The sequence below is a fragment of the Maniola jurtina genome, chromosome 21 (genome assembly GCF_905333055.1).
Source record: "Maniola jurtina chromosome 21, ilManJurt1.1, whole genome shotgun sequence".
NCBI lineage: Eukaryota > Metazoa > Arthropoda > Insecta > Lepidoptera > Nymphalidae > Maniola > Maniola jurtina.
Window position 1 is genome coordinate 6,041,806 of NC_060049.1, and position 25,164 is coordinate 6,066,969.

At 35.9% G+C, this 25,164-nt stretch overlaps 1 protein-coding gene across 1 annotated transcript in view; it reads left to right on the forward strand.

Moving 5' to 3' along the window:
* Window positions 1-9,696: 9,696 nt before the first annotated feature.
* LOC123876222 (mucin-2) overlaps window positions 9,697-25,164 on the forward strand; it is a 73,109-nt gene continuing 57,641 nt past the window's right edge. The window contains exon 1 of the mRNA XM_045922404.1: window positions 9,697-9,786. The gene's annotated coding sequence lies outside the window, so the exon portion shown is untranslated. The remainder of the gene's footprint in view (window positions 9,787-25,164) is intronic.

Here is a 25,164-nt window from a genome sequence, read left to right on the forward strand (position 1 = left end):
AAACCGACGCCAGCTGAATTTGTGAATCACCGAGTTTTTGAATAGATAAAAATACTAGTTTTGCTGTACTTTGTAATTCCTTTGCTTGATATTATATGGTACATGGTTGATTGGTGACGTACCAGCAGCGAGATTCCGGCACAAAGCAAACACGTCATGTCTTTATACAGCTGGACTCTCCGAACTAATAAATTGGCCAATTTATTGACAATCAATCAAACAAATATATATATATATACAAAAATACCATGGTTTTGGGGCGAGCCCAGAGCTCACTGAAAAGAACCTAGGTTTCCGTACCTAGGCAATTGAAAACGCTTCGCAGCGAAATAGGAGAGTCCAATTGCTGTGCCCCACATAACATGGATTAAGGCTGAAGTTTCAGCGTAGGTATTTCCCCCGTGCTTGAGGAATGCCGGTTGGTCTCAAACCGATGGCCTAAATAAGGCAAATACACGTATCAACTGATTTTCCACACTAACAGGACGTTCTAAATTAGCAAATCTCTCCACTCATTATATCTATTTTGAGGAGTTGAAATTTTACATTAATTTTTTATAATTCAATCCGTGTAAACCTGTTAGCTGGTCGAGAAGTCTACGTGTTCACCCAACGTACTGTACCAATTAATTACTTGTAAATAACTCATGACTTAAATACCTAGGTGTCTCTATAATTCAGCTGAGTTCATTTCTTATTTTATCTCTTCATAATGCCTAATCTTAACCACTAGTATAGACGATCACACCGTACCATCACAGAAATTTGATGCCGAGTGACCAGGGATCTATGTACGTATTCGAAATAACGATATGACTAGATTTACATTAACATAAAAATAACACAACGTAGAAATTGTGATTGGGTATTTGAGAGAGAAAAATTTATAAACTTACATTGCTATTTATAAATTATAAGTTTTAAGGACACACTGCATGTTGTTTTATATTTATATGTTGTACATTTACATTTATTTATGTATAGGGGGAGCAGGAGAGCAGAAATAAGCTGTATGTCTTATAAATGTAAAATTTACAGGTTTTCAGAAGATACTACAGAGATCGAGCTATTATTCCTTGCTTATTTCTCAGACTTAATTTTTTTCAAACTCTGAGAATACATATAATCAAAGCAGACCCAAACATGTGATTGCAATTAGTATCAGTATTATATTAGTATTAAAAATACGGCTTCGCGACTTATGAAAGTTATTCAAATAAAATTTAAAATAGTACCAAAGTAGGTAAAAGAAATAGGGTCAAATTGAAAAAAAAAAAAAGGATGTCTTCAGGTAGAAAAGGACGTAGAACAAAGCAAGTAGGTGCGGGGCAAAGCGATGTTAGTACCGTAGAATCGAGCGAGCAAACAACGACCTTAGGGAATGCTACATTAGAGTTGATTTTGAAAAAAATCACCGAATTCGAAGCAAAATTACAACAGTTAAATTCAAATACCGGTTCAAATGAAATCGCGAGCATTTCTTCACACGAGTCGAACGGGATTAATGAAAATGAAAAATCTGATAGGCAGGGGTCGAATCTTGAAACCGCGAGCACAAGTACATTATCTGAGACCCGGAATTTATATGTTGTACAGCCGTCAGTAACTAAACCAAATTTCGACGGAAAACCATTCACTAACCCCATCGTTTTTCTAAAACGATTAAAGAAATATATAAGGGCGGTAAATGGATTAGATCGCGAAATAGATATAGCGTTAGGTTGCATCTCGGGGCATGCTCGGAAGGTTATGGACTTGTATTCGAAGGGCTGGACTACGTTCGCTGACTTCGAGATTGATTTTAGACGAAATTATTGGACCGAACAAATTCAGGAATCTATAAGATATAAATTGATTAATGCGGTATATTCAAGCGATTCGGGAATGTCGATGTCCGAACATTTTGCTGAGCAAGCAGAATCAATGCAGTCATTAACTATTGCGTTTAGTGAGAGAGATTTGGTCAATTCTATTATGCGACATTATGCTATAGATATACAGCGATTATGGTTTACTAGAACAGAAGAAGTTAACATCATGAACGGAGCGAAATTTCTTCGAAACATAGAGCAAAATATTGTTGAAAAACCTAGGCAAATTACGAGAGGTACTGTTAGTAATAATTACAGAGGTAGACGATACAATGAGTCATCATCGAGACGACCTATTGTAGCAACAATGTCAACAAGAAGTTGGAGAGCTAGGGGAAATTCGACGAGGGGACGCGGCTATCGTGGTCGGTTAGGTTCTAGGGTTAACTTTAACAGGCCTACGGTATCCGAATCTAAACAAATTAGGCCGGCTATCACGTTCGTAAAAGAGGGCGAGGATCTTACTGTGTCTAAGAATGTGGGGGAGGGATCATCAAAAAACTAGAATGCCCAACACAAACGAGGTCAAATCAGTTAGTCTTGTGTGGCACGGGCGTCAGAAAGACCTCAGATCACGAAAGGACAGGTGTAGTCTATAGGATCTTAATTAATAGTGGATGGAAGCCAGGACAGAGTTTGGGGACCGGAGATAAGGGACTTAAGCGGTTATTAAGAGGCGGCGTTGATTATAACGAGTATAGTAGTCAATTTGAAATTAGGAGTATAGGAATCTTATTGGAAAACCAGTTTGAAAATGTAACAGAGTGTAATGAGTTAGGCGTGACTTGTGAAACTTGTATGAGGAGAGGTTTGAATGTGTACACAATGTATCATGAATTAGATGAACAAACCGATGTGAGTGTTGATTATTCTTTACCTAGGTTACCTGAAGTATGTGTTAGATTGTATGGAAGAAGTATGAGTGCACTCATAGATACGGGAAGTCAGATTAGTGGAATAACTAGGGAATTGTACGACTCTATTCTAAGAGAACATGGGACATTGCCAGAGATCGCTATTCCAGCAATTCAAATACAAGGCGCGTTTGGATCGCGAAGTGAAAGCACGAATCGGTTAGTGCTAATAGAGTTTCAGTTAGGTAGTACTTTAGTTGAAGCACCTGTACTAGTTATGCGACGTCTTCCTAGGTCATTGATACTAGGATACGATTGGTTAGAGCGGGTAAAAGGAATAGTGAACTGTAATGGTGAACACACTTTGACTATTGAACATATGGGCGTTAGGTCTTGTGTTAGGCTGAATTCGGACTGCAAAATCGAAAGGTTAGGGGGAGAGACGAACGCAGCCACGATTAATTTAATATTAAATCAAAACTCTAGGCCAGTGGAACAAAGTGTATCAGACATGAATTTAGATAATGAGAAATTTAAGGGATTAAAATTAGATGACGCGAACTTAAGTAATGAACAAAAGGAATTATTACTACCTGTGTTAAACAAACACTGTAAGGTATTTACGGTAGGTTTAGGTTTGACAAACAAGTACGAACACGTTATTGAGCTATTAGACGAAACACCTTTTGTAAAACACAGTTATCCGGTACCTTTGGCGTATAGAGAACAGGTAAAAACCGAATTAGAAGAGTTAGAAAAACTAGGCGTGATCAGACAGGAAGCGACTCCTTACTGTAGTCCTCTCACTTTCACTAAGAAGCGAGATGGATCAATAAGACTCTTATTGGACGCACGAGAGTTGAATAAGAAAATGGTAGGTGACGCGGGCGCGCCTCCACTCACATCTGAGATTTTACAATCCTTTCATGGAGTAAATTATATCAGTTTAATTGATTTGAATAATGCCTATTTTCAAATACCTTTGCATAAAGATTCTAGGAAGTATACTGGGTTCTCGTTCATGGGGAAGACGTATACTTATAATGTTTTACCTCAAGGTTTAAAGACTTCTGTAGCAGGGTTCTCGAGAGCAATGGATTATATCCTAGTAGGAGTACGAGAGTTTTGCGTAAACTATTTAGACGACATAGTCATATTCACTACGGGGGACATAAAGTTACACTTAGAACATTTAGATCGAGTGTTAGATAAATTAGAAACCGCAGGTTTAACTGGAAGATTAGAGAAGTGTCGGTTCTTATGTGTAGAGGTAAAGTTGTTAGGACACATAGTAAATACTAACGGGGTACGTATGGATCCTGAACGGGTTAAAGCCATATTAGACTTCCCTATACCTCGGACTATAAAACAATTACGAGGATTTCTGGGATTAATAAATTATTTCAGAAGATTTATTTCAAAATATAGCGAAGAGGTTAAACCACTGTGTGACCTATTAAAACAAAATACGAAATGGTCATGGACAGAGGAAATTAACGATTGTTTTGAAAGGGTCAAGAAATTGTTTATAGACACGATACTTCTTGTACACCCAAATCCTAAGGGAACTTATTATTTACAAACCGATAGCAGTAATTTGGGGGTTTCGGGTTATGTCTATCAATTGAATGAAGCAGGTGAAGAACAAATATTAGGGTTCTGTAGTAAAGCATTGACAGAGACAGAACGCAAATGGACAGTTACTGAACAAGAACTATGGGCCATCATTTTCAGTTTGTCAAAGTTTGAAACATATTTGAGAGGAGCGAATTTAGTCATTAGGACTGATCATAAAAGTCTGATTTTCTTGCAGACGTGCAAACTATTGAGCGCTAGGATGATACGTTGGGTACATTATATAGGGCGATTTAATTACACAGTCGAACATGTGAAAGGTAAACTAAACATTGTAGCAGACGTATTGTCTCGACATTTAAAGGGGACCACCGATGTATTAACTAACAAGGTCACGGGGCCTGAAATGAATCTATTTAAAACATCATTAGGACGATTAGTGCGGGAGCGATGGAGAGAGATAGGTAGTTATCAAAGTCGCGACAAGACTGCTAGTGAGATAATTAGACGCGTGCAAACAGCAGACACTTCTGAATCAAAGTACTACGTGCTTAAAGAAGGGATTCTTTATAGAAGAGACATAAAAGGGGATATCTTAAGGTTATATGTTCCCGAGAACATACTAAGGGATTTGATAGTTAGCATACATGAAGAAGTAGGTCATTTCGGGCGATACAAGGTTTATGCTCTTATGAAACGTCAATATTATTTCCCAAATATGTCTCGTATAATAGGTCGTGTTGTAAGAGCTTGCGAGGCATGTCAAAAGTCAAAGCATGCTTTGGAGACGCACACGGGGCCAATAAAAACTGTAATAGCGAAGGAAATAGGAGAGAGAGTTTTTTGCGATATTTTTGGACCTTTACCGGCAGGACGATTTGGTTTTAAATACATATTCGTAATGCAAGATGCTTATAGTAAGTTAATCAGACTATACCCACTACGCCAGGCTAGTGGGAAGGCTACTTTAACTTGTGTAAAAAAGTTTCATAAGCAGGTCACAATTAAGACATTATGTTCAGACAGAGGCGCGAACTTTACTTCAAAAGTTTTCGAGTTAGGTATTCGCCAACTAGGTATCGAATTAACGCACACATCTGTTAGAAATCCGCGGCCAAATTCGACAGAGAGGGTTAATAAAGAGTTAGGTAGATTATTCAGGACGTATTGCGACAAATCGCATCGTTCATGGGTAGATCTATTATCGGATATAGAAGATTGTTATAATCAGGTAATACATACTACAACGGGATATTCTCCAAACGAGATTATATATGGAAAGCGTACTCTGCTATCGACTGATTTCAACACTGACTCATCGGTGAGGACAGACTTACAGGGTGAACCGTTAGAACAGATTCGACAGCAGGCACGACAAAACATAGATAAGGCGGCCGAAAGTAGGCAATTACATTATAACAAAAATCATAAGTTAATACAATTCGAAATCGGAGATTTAGTGAAACTTAAGACTTTTACGAAGTCAGATGCGGATAAAAAGTTGACAAAAAAATTCATGCGCTTATATGAAGGACCGTACATAATAGGGGCAGTTCCATATAATAATGTATATACATTAATAGACGTTCATACTGGTAAAGTTAAGGGTAACTACAATGCCATTCATTTGTTTAGGTACTATGTAGATAAATAGAAAGATAGGTAAAACTAGAGTATTAAAAGGGACAGAAAACAGGTAGTTTGGGGTACACTAAACAAAGAGATACCTGAGTTAAATAGCTATGGTCATGCCCGAGGGTATAATAGATAGGCGTAGGAGGTCAGATACTAGCGTTCTAATACAGATAAGGGGAAAAATAGATTTTGAAACGACTAGCACAGCTGCAGGGACAAAAGGAGCTACGTGTATTAAAAATCTATTTTGGGGGAGCGTGAGATGGCCTTGCCATCCGTCATACGGTTTTATGACTGTCGGAAATTTGAAGCCTTGCTCTTAAAAACAAAAATCTCGCACGAAAAGAAATAAATTAGTTAAGATTCTGAGTAATTGTAGGAAAGGAAGTATAAAAAACAAAAGGGCAAAATAAATTGCTCTAAAGCTAAATTGCGTTAGGGTCGGTCATAAATTAGATAAAAGTCGTAAATTTTAACTTAGAAATCTCTACAAGTGTACAAAATTGTAATCACGTGTTATGCGAGTGGTCTAGGCAAGGCAAGAGCGTGAGAAAGCAAAAGGTACGGCCCATTAAGGGATGTTCGAAATACATTTTATTTTCAGCCAATTAGCCATCAGCCAGGGTAATTCTGTGCGCAAGAGTGAACCAATCAGAAACCGAAATTTCGCTGGTTTTTTTTTCATTTCAGATCATGGGCGTGAACAAAAGATATCCGTGTGGACGTTTTAAGTCTACACTGGGGGACCGAGAGGGACATTCGATTGAGGTCTGGCTCAACGTGCAGTAGAGCCTAACAGTGAATATTAATTAAGTGTAGAAATATATTGCAATTGTATAGTTAATAATAGAAAAATTATAAATAGAATAAAATAGTGTGTATCCGGGCCAGCAGAAGCTGATATATGGTGATGTACTAATTTACATTTAATTTTAAACTAGATTATTTGAAAATCAGTTCCAAAAATCTTGAGTAAAGAATTATTTTACAAACTAAATTAGAGATGATATTATTATTTGGATATTAGGAGGTGTTACAATATTGTGTATAACTATTAGATTTGCATCCAAAATTATAGAAATGGGACATTTCTCTTTGTGGAACTAGGATTCAAATATATCTAGAATAAATAATGAATATATTATAATTTACGCATAATGTGTGTCCTTAAAATTTACTTTATTATGGAAGTAAGAATTATAGATAATATCTCTATTGATTATGTGGGCATGTGTGTATTTTAGATAAAATGGTGTACATAATATTATATAAAGCCGAAAGGGTTTTTTTGTTTGAATATTTGCTTTTCCCTTTCAATAATTAGTATGGCTTAGGAAGCAAATATTCGGCCGGGAATTAATTAATGTAATAAAGTTACTTAATTCCCAGTCTAAATAATAAATTCAGTTTCTCTTCTTTTTTTCTAAATACTCAACTGTATGAGTAAATAAACAATTATTTACCAGAAATAAATGCACTTGGGTATAACTATCATCTTTTATTTGCTATATTTAGATACATTTTCCTAGACATTTAATAATGGAGATTCAATTTGTTTGGAGGCTAGACTATCGTATTGTAATATTAACAAAGCCAAAGATACGAAGAAACCATGTATCGAACTAACTTGAGCTCCAATATTAAGATTTTCTCATATGACCTATTTACCAATCACAATTCCTATTATTAAGTAAAAAATTAGGTTAGGTTTTTTTTTCAGCAGTGCACCTATTTATAATACTAGCTCTTATTCAGCATTAAATAGGGAATAAAATTGAATTAGCAGTCTAATGCAGTCTGATGGAATGACACTTGTCGTTACAATTATAGATTTGGTAGAAAAATTACTCAATAGCTAAAATAAGGTGGTGTGCTATAAACTACTAGCTACCGCGGTATAAACATCGTCTTCATCAACATGAACAGCTTTCACCGGCTCACTACTGAGCGCGGACTTCATAGAGAACTCTCGATCAAGTTTACCTTCATCATATGGTATTTTATACCATTATGTGAAATTCTCACGATGGTTTTTCCTTATACTTTTATTATCACAAAACGATTAGTACTAATATACCAAGAATGCTCTCCACTACTAAAGATAATAGGGTTGGCTGGGTTCGAATCCCAGGCTAAAGACACCTTAAAGGGACCTTGTCGAGGATACTTTCGAGTAACAGCTAAATTTCATCTACCTACTAAAATACCCTGAACGAGACAATGGAATACACGCTGCCTCCGGAGGACAGATGGCGAGGCAGGTAGGTACCTTTTTTTTATTGTGTACCGATCTTTCCCAAACAGCATTTTAGGTAACATTATCTGTTAAAACCGACGCCAGCTGAATTTGTGAATCACCGAGTTTTTGAATAGATAAAAATACTAGTTTTGCTGTACTTTGTAATTCCTTTGCTTGATATTATATGGTACATGGTTGATTGGTGACGTACCAGCAGCGAGATTCCGGCACAAAGCAAACACGTCATGTCTTTATACAGCTGGACTCTCCGAACTAATAAATTGGCCAATTTATTGACAATCAATCAAACAAATATATATATATATACAAAAATACCATGGTTTTGGGGCGAGCCCAGAGCTCACTGAAAAGAACCTAGGTTTCCGTACCTAGGCAATTGAAAACGCTTCGCAGCGAAATAGGAGAGTCCAATTGCTGTGCCCCACATAACATGGATTAAGGCTGAAGTTTCAGCGTAGGTATTTCCCCCGTGCTTGAGGAATGCCGGTTGGTCTCAAACCGATGGCCTAAATAAGGCAAATACACGTATCAACTGATTTTCCACACTAACAGGACGTTCTAAATTAGCAAATCTCTCCACTCATTATATCTATTTTGAGGAGTTGAAATTTTACATTAATTTTTTATAATTCAATCCGTGTAAACCTGTTAGCTGGTCGAGAAGTCTACGTGTTCACCCAACGTACTGTACCAATTAATTACTTGTAAATAACTCATGACTTAAATACCTAGGTGTCTCTATAATTCAGCTGAGTTCATTTCTTATTTTATCTCTTCATAATGCCTAATCTTAACCACTAGTATAGACGATCACACCGTACCATCACAGTGCTGCAAATGTTCATGGGCGGCGGTAATCACTTAACATCAGGTGACCCACCTGCTCGTTTGCTCGCTATTTTTTATTTAAAAAAAAAACCGGCCAAGTGCGAGTCGGACTCGCGCACCGAGGGTTCCGTACTCAGGTATTTGTTTCGACATTTTGCTCGATAAATCAAAAACTATTACGCGTAAAAATAAATAAAAATCTGTTTTAGAGTGTACAGGTAAAGCCCTTTTATATTATGATACCCCACTTGGTATAGTTATCTTACTATGAAAATTTAAACACGTTTAAATTTTTTTTTAATGATGTAACTACAAATTCGCGGTTTTCGGATTTATTCCTTTATAATTGTGCTATAAGGCCTACCTACCTGCCAAATTTCATGATTCTAGGTCAACGGGAAGTACCCTATGGGGTTTCTTGACAGACACGACGGAACGGCGGACGGACAGACAGACAGACAACAAAGTGATCCTATAAGGGTTCCGTTTTTCCTTTTGAGGTACGGCACACCTAAAAATGAGACGGACAAATTAGCGGGCAGCGGCTAGATAAGATAAAGTCGCATCTCCAATCAATAGATCCCAGAAGGATGCATTGTTCGCGGATGCTGGGCGCATCGGAGGCTATATAAGCACTTTCACTGAACGCTCGCGCGAGTCGCGAACCGACGCACTCTGACCCCGCACCACGCGCGAAACGGACCCATCCGTTGCCTTATAGTGCTAGTGACTTGTGTCGTGATTATTATATTTTATATACAGGGTGAGTTGATTATCATTATTTACTTTAATCAAAATTTAGTGTTACTATAGTAATTTAATTATTTTTAATTAAAATTGTATCGGCAAAATAAATGGAACGACGGAAAAATTTAACACTTCATTTTTTAATGTGTTGATTAATAAAATTTAAAGTCGGTTGAGTGTTTTGATATTTCTAATCATTGCAAAAATTAAACAAATAAAACAAAAATTAAAATTTTCACAAAATTTGAAAATGGCGCCATTCAGCCACCATACTTATTTTTTTCGAATTTATAGCCAGTGTCACTCGTGATGATGTAAGGATTCTGACGATACCTCGCAAGTGTATCCAAATCTGTTCAGGAATTTAGAGTTGTTGTAGAACAAAGAAACACACATACATACATGAACTATGAGCGTCTAATTTTTAGTTTTTTTTTGTACAATGTTTCAGTTATCCATAGGTATCCATAATTTCGAACTTATAATCATGTATTCCACTATGAGTATAAATAGTTTTATGTGTTTATTTATTAGTTATTATTTAAATATAAGCAATCTATGTAATGGTATTCGGCCTTGGAGATTATTATTATATGATTTAAGTCGAATATTCAATGAAAAACTATTGGTAATTCTAGCAAATGTGTGAATTTACCTACATTCGGAATTATTTTGTTATTTTAATGGTAATTTACATTTTTACAATTATTAATTTTATCTAAAATTAAAGCTTCTTAATTTTATATCATTTTGTCATTTTGAAAACACCTTTTACATCGATAAAACTAAGAAATTATTACTTTAACCTCTTTAGGAGTTGTACAATTTTGTTAATTAGCAGTACGCAATTTTAGATTACTATAATTTGAAAACCATTTGCCATTTACATATCATAACATTTGTTTACATATCCTCGATGTTCAAAATTTACATTTACATAAAGTTTTTGAAAGTGTGTCAAACAGTTTGCCGTTACAACTATTACGTTAGCTGCAAAAAATATATAATGATACTAGAGGATGACCATGTCTTCGTACGCATGGATTTAGGTTTTTAAGGACCCGTGAGAACTCTTTGAACTTCCGGGATAAAAAGGATATATCTGTCTCTAAAATGCAAGCTATCTCTGTACCAAGTAAACGACACTCGCAACTTGGTCTACGTGGTACGTTTTTCAAAAACCCCGTGAGAACTCTTTGGTTTTCCAGAATAAAAAGTAACCTTTGTCCTTCGGAATCTCTTTACCAAGTTTCGTTGAAATCAAAACATATTGGCCGTGAAAATCTAGTAGACAGACAGACGTACATACTTTCATTTTATCTATAATATTAAACACGGAAGTATGGAAGTATGAATGGATATTTTTTTGTGAATCTCTTATATAATTTTAACGTATTTTTATTGATTAATGTCTATACAAATTGGGCACTATGCAAAACTTTGCCTCTTCAATATAAAATTAGGTCAAAGATTACTCGCCATTGAAAAGACTTCAACGCGCTTCGTTTCAATGCGATCTATTTTATCATTGAACTATTTTATCATTTTTTAAATTGAATAATTAAGATAATATGGACTTTATAATTTTTATATTAAAGGTTACGTATAATTTTATTCAAATACGTTTATAAACTACTAGCTGATCCACCCGGCTTTGGTCGGATGAAACCGATTTAAGGTGATAATGAAAAATCTTATTTATCCTAATTTTTTGCACATGAAGGATTCCGTACCATCGCAGAAGATATTATAACACTTTTTTTATAATTTTCTTTAATTTTCATGGCAGCCATTTTTGAAATTGTATTATTTGCTGTTATAGCGGCAATAAAATACATACTTACTCTGTGAAAATTTCAACTCTCTACCTATTACAACGGTTCATGAGATACAGCCCGCTGACGGACAGACGGATGGACAGCGGAGGCTCAGTAATATGGTTCCGTTGGCACCATTTGAGTACGGAACCCTGATAAAACGAGACATATTTATGTAGAGGTATAACGTCGCGTCGCGTCGTTCAAAAGTCAAAGAGCGCTCTACAGATTTCTGTGTTCAGACGGTGCACCTTAATTATTTATTCTGCTCATGCATTGGACCCTATATGGGAGGTATTTAATTCTTAAACAACTAGTTATAGTAGGTATTCACGATTTCTGATTCCAGATGCATCATCCATTGTACTGTTCATTAATAATTATGTGTGATTTTATTTACTAAAACAAAGGTAGAGTTATTTTCTTTTAATGAGTTCAGATAAGTGTTTATAACCTTAAGAATATTTAAAGCTGGAGAGGAGCCAATTTAAGCAATACCTGTTACGTTTGAATGTTGGCAAGAGTGAATAGGCATCTTTAAGGCAAGCGTGTTTCAAATAAACCTCATCATTGCAAGGGTATCCTATAATTTAAAAAATTAGTAATTTTAAACTAATCCGCCCGTAACTGAGGGGCGTGTCAACGCATAATATCAATTGATTGCGATTGTTAAGCAACGTTGATTCAAGTGGGTAACTGGATGGGTGACCGACTTAGGAGGTCCAAATTTGGCCTTTTCGTTTTCTTTGTGTCTTGTAAAGTAGGCTAAGTCGTTATTCCCGATATTATTATCATTAGCATCTGTTAGCACTGTAAATAATTATTATTATTCTTTGAGTCAAAATCTCGTTCTCTTAATCGAGTTGCATATAGAAGGATCTGAGATCCGACCGCATTATTGTCCCAAGAGAATTGCTAGCTTTAAGTGATTAGTAGAAAGGGGTCGCGACCCACAGCAATGAGGACGTGGAGAGGGACTGGCAGAATAATGTGCACTTTCAAGTTCAAAAGTCGTTAGACATGCCTCTGTATACGGTACTAATAATAATTTATCTTCAATAATGTGTTTTACAAGACTTGCATGATGCCCGCGACTTTGCTCGCGTGGATATAGGTATTTAAAAATCCCTTGGGACCTTTTTCGAGATAAAAATAAGTGGGTGTTAATCCACAGTATACTTAATATCTCTATCCAAACAGCCAAATCCGACCAGTAGTTTTTGGGTGAAATAGTAACAAACTTACACACACACAACGTTTCGCCTGTATATTATAGACTTTAGTATAGAGTAGTAGTAGTAGATATACTCTCATACTACATTAAACCTACAATAAACAAATAAAAGACTGTTGCTTAGACATGGGTACATCTGATATGGACGACATATATTTTATTTATCAGATTGCCCTTTTGCTGGTAAACTCGAGTACTCAACTTACCTATGAGAAAACTACTGATGTTAACCTTAGATAGGTAGTCTTTACATTTGCTCATCACAAGCCGTGATAGTTTATGAGGGCGGGTCACTGGTTACGGTAATAACCAGTCATGATCAACTCATCGCCGGCTCACTACAGAGCACGGATCTCCTCTCAGAATGAGGAGGGTTTTGGCCATAGTCTACCACGCTGGCTAAGTGCGAATTAGCAGATTTCACACACCTTTGAGAACATGATGGAGAAATCTCAGGCATGGAGGTTTCAAAGCAACTGATACCTATTTATTTACTTAAAACGCACATAACTCCGAAAAGTTTAGAGGTGCGTGCTCGGGATCGAACCCCCGACCTCCGATTAGGACTGGCGGATGTCCTAACCTCTAGACTATCACAGTTTCGTGTAAACTAGTCATTGTACACTATCAAAGGAGGTCCGATAAAAAAATTAATAATAATCTTTGGACATTCAGATCATTCCCCAATCATCGAAACAAAACACACGAGATATAAATAACAAATCGATGTTCATTTTTTTTAAGGTTCTACTGAAGAAAAAAAACAAAGAGAAATCACATTAGGTATTATGTTAATAGCATATAAAGTATTCCGAAAACACATTACTGAATGTGTTATATGTATGCAGAATAATAATTAATTACTAATGCGTTCGTTAATTTAGCTAGGAAAAATGGAAATAGATTCATTTGAGATGAAAGAAATGCAAATTAAATTGTTGTTTTGTTCCGTTTGAGACCTTTAATTTTTTTAATGAATGTTTTGGTATAGCAACAGAGTACGAGCATGTTAGTAGGTAATAATATTATCACGACGAATGTTAGAATCTTTATTAATATTATTAATCCATACAATATTATAAACGAGAAAGTGTTACCTTTTCACGACCCATGCGTTTAACTAATTTTGATGAATGGAAATAGATAGCTTGCATCGCGAATATGGACAAGGACAATCCAGAATCCAGAATAATCAAAAGTTCCCGTGAAATCTAATTCCATGTGGATGGACCTCGTGATTCTTTACGAATCCCGTGGGAACTTTTTGATTTTCCGGGACAAAAGTAGCTTTAGATATCCTTCTCCGAGATAAAAGTTATCTCTACACCAAATCGGTTAAACAGATGGGCCCTGGAAAGCAGTAGTGGACAGAAAGAGTTCGACTCGTTTTCACATTTATAATATAGTAGGATTTGATGACAGTATATTCAACAAAAGGTACAGAAGAGATTCAAGGTCATTATTTGACTTGGGCGAGTAGAAGGTTGTTAAAAACTTTGGCCACAATATCCTAAAAATAAATATAATATGAGTAGGTATTTTTGGAGCGCATGAAAAATTTATATGACTCTATCATAAATTGATGTCTTGTTGCAAGGATGTTTTATTGCACTAAGATTGGTTTTGTTCTTACTTTGATCCTGCTTAATTAATGCTCTAATCTATAAAAGAATACAAGAAAACCGTTCAGGTGCGAGTCGAATTCGCACACGGAGGGTTCCGTCTGCGAACACAAGTAACACTTTTAATGTTTTTGTAAAACAAGAGTGAAAAGGCATCATCTAGAAAGTTCTAGGTAAATGCGTCCCATCTTAGGCCACTTTCCATCACGTGTGATTGTGGTCAAGCGATTGCCTATAATGAATGAAAATAAAAATAAAGTTAGAACCTTCTGGCCCGGAACCCTAAAACCAATCCCATACCAGCACACCTACAATTTTTTTTCAAACAGATTTTAGCACAGTTATGTTAAAAAATAATAAAATTAATTTGAATTCTATTACAACATTAATAATATAAATACGAAAATTCGTTGAATAATATAAATTATTGGTTAAACAGGATTTCAAAGTTCAATAAATAAAATTAATGAGTTATGTCACAGGTGACAGGTCACGTTCACTCTGGTTGTGTTAAACCCCCGGAGTATCAAATCTCAAGTAAAGTTTTCCTTGAATATAACAAGTGTAAATTAAAAATTTATAACACCCCCGACAAGTTCGATTTTCTCGGATTATAGCTAAGAACACTCTCGATCGAGAGTGTTCTTAGCTATAATCCACCTGAGAAAGCCACCTTTCAAACAAAAAACTGAATTAAAATTGGTTCATTAGTTTAGAAGCTACGATGCCACACACAGATACCTACACAAATACAGAGATACACACGTCAAACTTATAACACCTCTCTTTTTGGGTCAAGGGTTAATAAAAGTTGAACTTTACGCTAATTTAACTAGATCATATAAATTAATAAGTATTGATTGAATCCATATAACTACTAATAATATAGATAAAAAATGTGTTTGTTTATTATTTATATACGTTTCAATTTCTCAAGCGATTTTAACATTTGGCACAATACTTTTAAACTTTTTCCAGGAGATTTTAGGACATACTAAAATACTTTTTATCCCGGAAAAATAAAAAGTTTCTGTAGAAATCTACACAGATGAAATCGTGGGCAAACACTGGTTGAATGGTGATATATTATAATTTACATAATAATTTAGCATCTATTTTTTGCATTAAAAATTTACGATAAGTCGGCAGGTTTTGAAGAGATCCTTATTCGTTACATAAATAAAGCGATGTCGCAATAAATTAAAAAAAACTATAAAAACATGCTAAGAATAGATAATTATGTCTGCTACGAATTATTATCTTAGTCAATGGTTTTTTTACAGTATTAAAAGATACAATATTGTTATTTATGCTAAACTAGTATAATCTCGTTTCTATGTTCAGTACAAGTGTAAATTAAAAATTTATAACACCCCCGACAAGTGAAGGTTACACTAACTAGAAGAGAGCTGATAACTTTCAAACGGCTGAACCGATTTTCTTGAATTATAGCTAAGGACACTCTCGATCAAGCCACCTTTCAAACAAAAAAGACTAAATTAAAATCGGTTCATTAGTTTAGGAGCTACGATGCCACAGACAAATACACAGATACACTCGTCAAACTTATAACACCCCTCTTTTTGGGTCGGGAGTTAAAAAGGGTATCTTTGCCCTGCTTTATATCTTTCACAACCCATTCTATTATATCAATGGCGCAACTTTATTATAATGCTGAACTTTAAGCCCTGCGACCTCTTCTATTCAATTCGTACATCTTCTTATCATTCACACGTTCTTTGTGAGCAGTTCATTTCTGTCTGTCTGTCGCTACACTATGGCGTTGCTTAATAATGTGTCGTTAAACTCGCGAATTGGTCTGTAAAGAATGATTGATTATTTATTATTATAGTTATAAGGGCAAACTAAACGCAATTGACTTCATGCATTTGAGATGTGGTACTACCTATTAATGAAGATGCTCAACATAATCCATACTAATATTATAAATGCGAAAGTGTGTCTGTCTGTCTGTCTGCTTCGTTTTCACGGCCCAACCGCTGAACCGATTTTAATGAAATTTGGTACAGACTTGGGATACATCCCGGGGAAGGACGTAGGCTACTTTTTATCCCGGAAATCAAAGAGTTCCTACGGGATTTCAAAAACCGAAATCCACGCCGGCGAAGCCGCGGGCATCCTCTAGTATTTATATAATAATGTAGTACTTATTATATAGATTAATTAATTTAGCTATTAGTATATAGGTTTATTTTAGTTTTTTTTTTTGTTTGAAAGGTGGCTTGATCGAGAGTGTTCTTAGCTATAATCCAAGAAAAACGGTTCAGCCGTTTAAAAGTTATCAGCTCTTTTGTAGTTGCTGTAACCTTCACTTGTCGGGGGATGTTATTTAATTTACACTTGTTATTTGCCCTGACTGAAATTCGGGTTAAACAGTTTCTCTGGTTATCATGATTATCATCACGACCAATCCGGTTCACTATTTCACGGCCCATCCACAACTTATTTTGCCTATTTTTTATCCCGTAAAATGAAAGAATTCCTTCAGGATTCAAAAAAAAATTAAATCCATATGGACGAAGTCACGAGCCTTATCTAGTATTACACCTAAACATATTAAATATTCAAATTACAAAATATTAATTAATAGACATATAAATAATACCTCTAACCCAAATCATGATCGTAAATCATTAATACATAATACTTATAATAATAAAATTCTACGTTGTTTAAAGTTCGTGTTTTGATGACCTCTGAGTTGAAAAATGCGCACGGCCGCTTGTATGAATAACTCAAAAAACCGCCGACACAAAACCCTCTATAAGAAAACTAGAAAAGAGCTGATAACTTTCAAACGGCTGAACCGATTTTCTTCGATTATAGCTAAGAACACTCTCGATCAAGCCACCTTTCAAACAACAAAAACGAATTTAAAATCGGTCCATTCGTTTAGGAGATACGATGCCACAGACATATACACAGATACACACGTCAAACTTATAACACCCCTCTTTTTGGGGTTTAAAAGTAAATACTTGGAAAGACAAAACACGACTGCAGCGAAATAGCATTGAAAAACGTCTATAGATATCCATACTAATAATATAAACCCAAAAGTATGTCTGTCTGTCAGTCAGCCTGTCTGTCTGATAGCTTTTCACGGGCCAACAACCGATTTTGATGCGGACAGTGTTAGCTTACCTTCCATGAAAGGACATAGGCTATTTTTTATCCCGTATAATCAGAGTTCCCACGGGCTTCTTAGAGGTCCACCTGTTTAACCGATTTATATAAAATTTGGTAACTTGCATCCCGGAAATTGACATAGGCAACTTTTTATCCCGGAAACGTGTCAATAAGCTTAATTTTCTATGAAACACTTCTTCTATTCCAGCGTAGGTGTGTACTTGTACCGTCCATTTCAACAACTTAATTTTCGTATTGTATTGGAATTTTTCTTCTTGTGGTGGTACAAATAAAGTGTATATAATACTAGAGGATGCCCGCGACTTAGTCCGCGTAGATTTAGGTTTTTAAAGATCCCGTGGGAACTGTTTGATTTTCTGGGATAAAATGCCCATGTAAATTACAGGGACGCAAGCTACCTCGGTACCAAATTTCATACAAATCGGTTAAGCGGTTTTGGGAATCCCATGGGAACCCTTTAATATTCCAGGATATAAATTAGCCTATGTCCGTCCCCGGAATATAAGCTAACCCTGTACCAAATTTCGTCAGAATCGGTTAAACTGTAGGGCCGTGAAAAGGTAGCAGACAGACAGGCAGACAGACACATTTTCGCATTTTATAATATTAGTTTGGATATGGATAATCAAAATGCTGGTGCCCAGGAAGGATGACTTTTGGAAAATGGAAGCTTAATAACCATAGCTGAATGGGTTAACCATAATAATATGTCCACTACATGAATGTCAAAGGTAGCGCGAAAGCGATGTTACGACTCTGTTACGTAATCTCTCGCGTTACATTGAGTAACGTGGCTATCCGAACAAATCTAGGATTTTTTAATGATTCACATATACTAAAGGATTTTTCTAATTAAGAAATTCCAATTCAATACTGTTCATAAGCTCATGATCGATGTGAATCCAAAGTATATTGATCCAATGAGACATGAGGAATAAAAAGGCTAAGAACAATTATTGTAAAGTCGGTCACCAATACCCTTAGGTACCGACTCTAATACACGATGCCCGCAACTTCAGCACATGAAAAGGTTTTTAAAATCCCATGGAAACTCTGATTTCCCGGGATAAAAAGCAGCCTGAATCTTCGGGGCGCAAGCTATCTTTGCACCAAAATTTGTCAAAATCGGTCAACGGATATACCGTGAAAAGGCAAACAGACCGCTTTCGCATTTATAATATTCGTATAGAAGTATGGATTGTATTCAAATGCAATCCTGAATAAAACACATTTTTATGGCCTTCTGTGCCCTCAATTTGAGTGAATTGATTTGTGGTCAGAGTTTAACCAAAGCCCAACGCGGCTAACCGCATTCTTATGACATAACATATAAAAGATGAGACTACATTTAATGACAAAGTAATTTAGTTTTGTATTTTATCATTAACCACATTAACTGACCGAGCGAGACGAGATCTAATCTACGTCTTTAATTTGGATAATGTATATTTGGTCCATCCATCTGTCTGTCTGTTCGTCTACTCCGTCTCAGTTCAATTTTAAAATTCAAAATGTATTTATTTCATGTAGGACAGCTAGTGTCTCTTATTTTAAAGCAAAACCAGCAAGAAACTTAGCAGTTACTCTCTTTAATTATAGAAGTTACAATATTATTAACTAATACAATCAATAACAACTAATTTAAAAAAAAAAAATTGATGAACTTTTGATTTTCCGGAAAAAAGTGGCCTATGCGAAGTCTACGAGATGCAAGCTATTTTTGTACCAGTTATAATCTGTTAAAGGCCCATGTTTTTAAGAATCCCGTGGTAACTCTTTGATTTTCCGATATAAAATATGTATATGCATGTATGTATATTGTATAATATATACCTATACTTTATTGAATCACAAAACACAAATGACAAAAAATTACAAAAAAGGAAACGTAAAATGCAGGTACAGAAAGGCAACTTTATCGCTAAATAGCGAATAAATCTCACTAATACCAAAGTCAAAAAGTATGTAAAGCTTAGTTTGCACCTCAGCTGTTGGGTGTGCGTTGCGCCTAAGAAACCGATCTTAGAAACAGAATTAATTACAATAAACAACTTAAATTAAAGGCCCAATTAAAAAGGAGGTCGCTCCAATAGGAAGATTTTTTTAATTTAGAATAGGTAACCTTTTAGAAATCTTAATCTTTATAATTTATTGCATACCTAACCGCTAACCAAGGCAAAAAATCTATGCAAACAAATAAATTAAAATGGAGTCAATGAAATATGGTCAAGTGCGTATACACGTAAGATAATAGTTTCGTAGACAACAAGTTTTTATAACTTTCAATTTCAACTTAGCTGTTCTTAGGTGGGTATAGTATATTTCTAATATGTCTGTGACACACACACATACACACATGCACAGACGAACACACAACCACACGCACACGGTTAGACAAATAAATAGATAGACGAACTGGATGGAGCTATAAGGGCTTGCGCAGACGAGGGACTATTTATTGTCCGCGGAGGACAGATGTCCATCATATTTTTGAATGGGTTTTTCGCCATATAGGTATTAGTCCATCGTATGCGTTATGCGATGCAGTTCTTAGTGATCATTTTTGTCCCCCGTGACAATAATCTCTCGTCTGCGCAGGCCGTAAATGTTCCCTATTTTACTACGGAATCTGAATCTGAATCATTATAATAATTTACTAAGTAGTCGACGATTTTGACGGGATCCCTATACTAGCGCAGTGGTAAGCGCTATGGTCTTATTAATAGGAGGTCCCAGGTTCCATTCCCGTCAGGGTTTGGAATTTTATAATTTCTAAATTGCTGGTCTGGTCTAATGGGAGGCTTCGGCCGTGGCTAGTTACCACCCTACCGGCAAAGCCGTGCCGGCAAGCGATTTAGCGTTCCGGTACGATGCCGTGTAGACACCAAAAGAGTATGGGTTGAATGAAAGCTAACATACCCCTTCTAGGTAGACTGCATCATCACTTACCACCAGGTCAGATTTCAGTCAAGGGCTAACTTGTAACTGGTTATCCAAGGCAAAACAAAACAATGTGCAAATAAATAGAATAAAGTTAAAATCCACATTGTATTAACAAAACAAATCGAACACCTCTAACAAGTGGGTACAGAAGTGTGCAAGTGGGTCGTCCGTCTTCCGTGAGAATCCGCCACAATGCCAGATAACATCCAACCTCGGTTAGCTCTGCATTTCCACAATGTTGAAAGCATTTAGTTTGGCTATTTCGACTTGGTTTACTCTTGAAAATCAAAATTTACTTACTTTTTCTAAATGAAAAGGAAAACATAAGGTCAGGTGGGGTATGTGAAATTTCACCTACCCCACCTGAGAGTAGTATAAAATAAATAAACAGTAGAGTGTATTTATATACTCTACTGTTTATTTTACAAAATGAGCTCTAAGTCACTAAGTTGTTTGTCATTTTAAAAAGTGCCATACTCTTTTTTTTTTGATTTGCTTTCAAGCGCTCTTGTCATGCATTTAACGACGAAATTACTGACTAAAAGCAGACTAATATACCTATGATAAGATCTGTAATATAAAGTCAATAGAACTATTTCAAAAACCAAAATGACACCTGATATTGTTTCAATCCTTAAAATGAAAGAGTCCCGTCGGGTAGTTTAAAAACCTAAATTCCGTCGGAACTTTTACAATTTCCGAAACCAAAAAAAAAAAAGATTATACCCGTCCACGGGATGCAAGCTATATCTGTGCCTTTCGCCAAAATCGGTTAAACGGAAGGTCTCTGAAATGGTAGCAGACACATTTTCATAATATTAGTGCGGTTCCTACGGGTTGTTTAAAAACCTAAATTCCGTCAGAACTCTTAAATTTTCCGGGACCAACAAAAAGATTATATGCCCGCCCACGAAATGTAAGCTATATCTGCACCAAACGTCAAAATCGGTTAAATGGTAGCAGATAGACAGACATACATTTTCAAATTTATAATACTAGTATGGGTTTGGAATCACACAATAATTAATCAAGACTAAATAAGTACCTTACAAAACAAATCTTAAATCAAACATTAAATTGGAATGTAGGTACCTATATTGCTCAAGATTTTATCTTGTACAGTTATATTAGGCAAGAGTATCATCTCCAATTATATAAGGCCAATTTGTAGTTACGAATGTTACAATCCCCTTAGAACTATGCCACTGGCATTTGGAAAAATTTGACCGATCCATCAAGACGTAAATGCTTCTGCTAATTCGTAGTCTTCACAGAACTAAGCCTCCATAGCTAAACGGTTTAAGAGGTGACCTCTAATCAGAAAGGTCGTCTACGCAAATCCCACGATTAATTGTCGCGCTTTTGAAACAAAAATGCATTGATGAAGAGGAAAGGAGAATTGGTTAATGTAGAATATATTGTGAATTTTTAGTACTATTTTTTTTGTATATAATTATTTTATTTTTTCTATGTACTTATTATTTAACTAGCTGATGCCCGCAGCTTCGCCCGCGTGGATTGGTCAGATCCCCTGCAGCATCAGGATTGAGGAGTTGGAATCCAAATTTTTTATGAAACAATGTCGCAAAGTTCCTCTATCGATTAAAAAAGAAATGACGCAAATCGGTTCAGAAATCTCGGAGATTTCGGTGTACATAGGTAGAAAAACACAACTCCCTTTTTGAAAGTGGGTTAAAAAAGTAGCCTATGTTACTCCCTGGTCAATCCTCTACTTGTCTGTGAAAATCCCGTCAAAATCGGTTCAGCTGTTCCGAAGATTAGCCTTTTCAAACAGACAGACAAACAGACAGACAGACAGACAAAAATTTTAAAAACGTGTAATTCTGTTATAGTATCGTTCAAATAACCATATGACTTTAATATGCAGTAGTTATTTCGAAATTACAGACAGACACTCCAATTTTTTTTATTAGTATAGATTTGCGCATAATATACATTCGATAGACAAGACAATCAATTACCGATTTTTTCTATTTCTCGTACTTCTTTTGTCTTACCTAACCTTTGACAGCTTTTCGACAGATGCAAATAGCCGTTCGTAAATTAAGTCCCAGACGAGATAAGAAGTGTTTTTCAGTCTAAATAACGCGAATGAAGCAACGGCTATTATTTACGAATTAGAAATACTTCTCACGCTTGTATAGAGCCTGTGTTTGTTTCAAGCTCACTCAATACACTTCCCAAATTGCTTTGTTTAAGACTCTAGCCTCTACCAACCATTCAGAATGATCATTCATTCAAAAAGTTACTCTGTCGTCACATACAATTTTTGTATGATAACTAGATCACGCCAGACAGTTCATCCGCGTGGATTAAAGTTATCTAAAAATCCCGTGGGATTATTTTCATTTTCCGAGATAAAAAATAGCTGAGATACAATCTATCACTGCACCAAATATCGTTACAAGTGTAAATTAAAAATGTATAACACCCCCGACAAGTGAAGGTTTCATCATCATCATCATGATCAACCCATTTCCGCCCCACTACTGAGTACGGGTCTCCTCTCAGAATGAGAAGGGTTTAGGCCATAGTCTGCCACGCTGGCCCAATGCGGATTGGCAGACTTCACACACCTTTGAGAACATGGAGAACTCTCAGGCATGCAGGTTTCCTTCACCGTTAAAGCAAGTGATATTTAATTGCTTAAAACGCACATAACTGAAAAGTTAGTGGTGCGTGCCCGGGATCGAAGCCCCGACCTCCGATTAGTAGGCGGACGTTCTAACCAGTAACACAGCTTAAAGTGAAGCTTTTCTAGTTAGTGAAGGTTTCACTAACTACAAAAGAGCTGATAACTTTCAAACGGCTGAACCGATTTTCTTGGATTATGGCTAAGAACACTCTCGATCAAGCCACCTTTCAAACAAAAAAAAAAACTAAATTAAAATCAGTTTATTAGTTTAGGAGCTACGATACCACAGCAGACAGATACACAAACAAACTTATAACACCCCTTTTTTTGGGTGGGGGGTTGAAAATCGGTTTAACGAATGGACCGTGAAAAGCTAACAGACAGACACATAGACAAAACATATTTTAATATTTATATAGATATAGGTAAAATATAAGTATGGATGTGTTTAATCTTTTTTTTAATTAAAGTTAATATTATTGTGATTTAATTTTAAATACGCAATTTTCCTCATAGACATATAAAAACCTTTTGGAAACTCCTGCTTATATCAAGCAATATAAAAAGGTAAAAGGTCAAACGCACTGATGAACTCTTACAACAACAAACAACGACCTTCTAATATCTATATGTGGGTATCAAAAACAATTTTAAAAAGCTCTAATGATGCGCCGGAGGTACATAACGATGGATTTGTGTAAAGATTCACATTTGTATAATTACCCAATCCATATTTCACCGTTCATTACAATCACACTTAATATTATAAAGGCGAAAGTTTGTATGTGTGTGTGTGTGTGTGTGTGTGTGTATGTTTGTTACTCCTTCACGCAAAAACTACTGGACGGATTTGGCTGAAATTTAGAATGGAGATAGATAATATCCTGGATTAGCACATAGGCTACTTTTTATCCCGGAAAATCAAAGAGTTCCTACGGGATTTCAAAAAATCTAAATCCACGCGGGCGAAGTCGCGGGCATCGGCTAGTAACTCATAATACTGAGACAGTGTAAAGAGAATGCTGCACGAATGCACGAATGATTATTGCGTTAGGCATTGAATGCATCTTTTTAACCCCCGACCCAAAAAGAGGGGTGTTATAAGTTTGACGTGTGTATCTGTGTATCTGTCTGTTGCATCGTAGCTCCTAAACTAATGAACCGATTTTAATTTAGTTTTTTTTTTTGAAAGGTGGCTTGATCGAGAGTGTTCTTAATCTTAGCTAATAATCCAAGAAAATCGGTTCAGCCGTTTGAAAGTTATCAGCTTTTTTCTAGTTACTGTAACATTCACTTGTTGGGGGTGTTATAAATTTTTAATTTACACTTGTACTTTATTTATCATGACCAACCCATTGCAAAATGAGAAGGCTTTGACCATAATCATAATAGATGGTCAAAAGTGCACCAGGCACGCAGGTGGTAAGGGTGAAATGGCTAACGGTGGCGTACGATGCGGTTGTAGCAAAATCAAAGTCAAAATCATTTATTCAAAGTAGGTACTTGTACGTCCCTTGATCGTCTGAATTGTTAGATTTGTAAGATGATATAGTGGTTATAATTGATTACGTAAACTTAAAACTAAAGCTACGAAGGGTTCAAATGCGCCCGAGTCTGAGAAGAGTCCACAACAAACTCAGCCAGTTATCCTTTTTATTATCAAAGGGGGGTAGAATAAGGTCAATTACTCAGAACACGTCCTCAGTACCTACTACATCTAAGGTCGTTGCTACGCAATGTTTCATTAGTAGGTATACCTAGACCTAAGTTAGTGCTATACAAATCTATGAGTGCTCACTGTGCTCATGTTGGTCAAATGTCAGCACTAAATTAAAAGTAATTATAGTTTTACCATTGATTGAAACACCGACGGTCGGTAATTTAGTGAAGAATCGACGTCTGACACGATTACGAAATGATGGGACGATTATATGCGAAATATTATGACCCG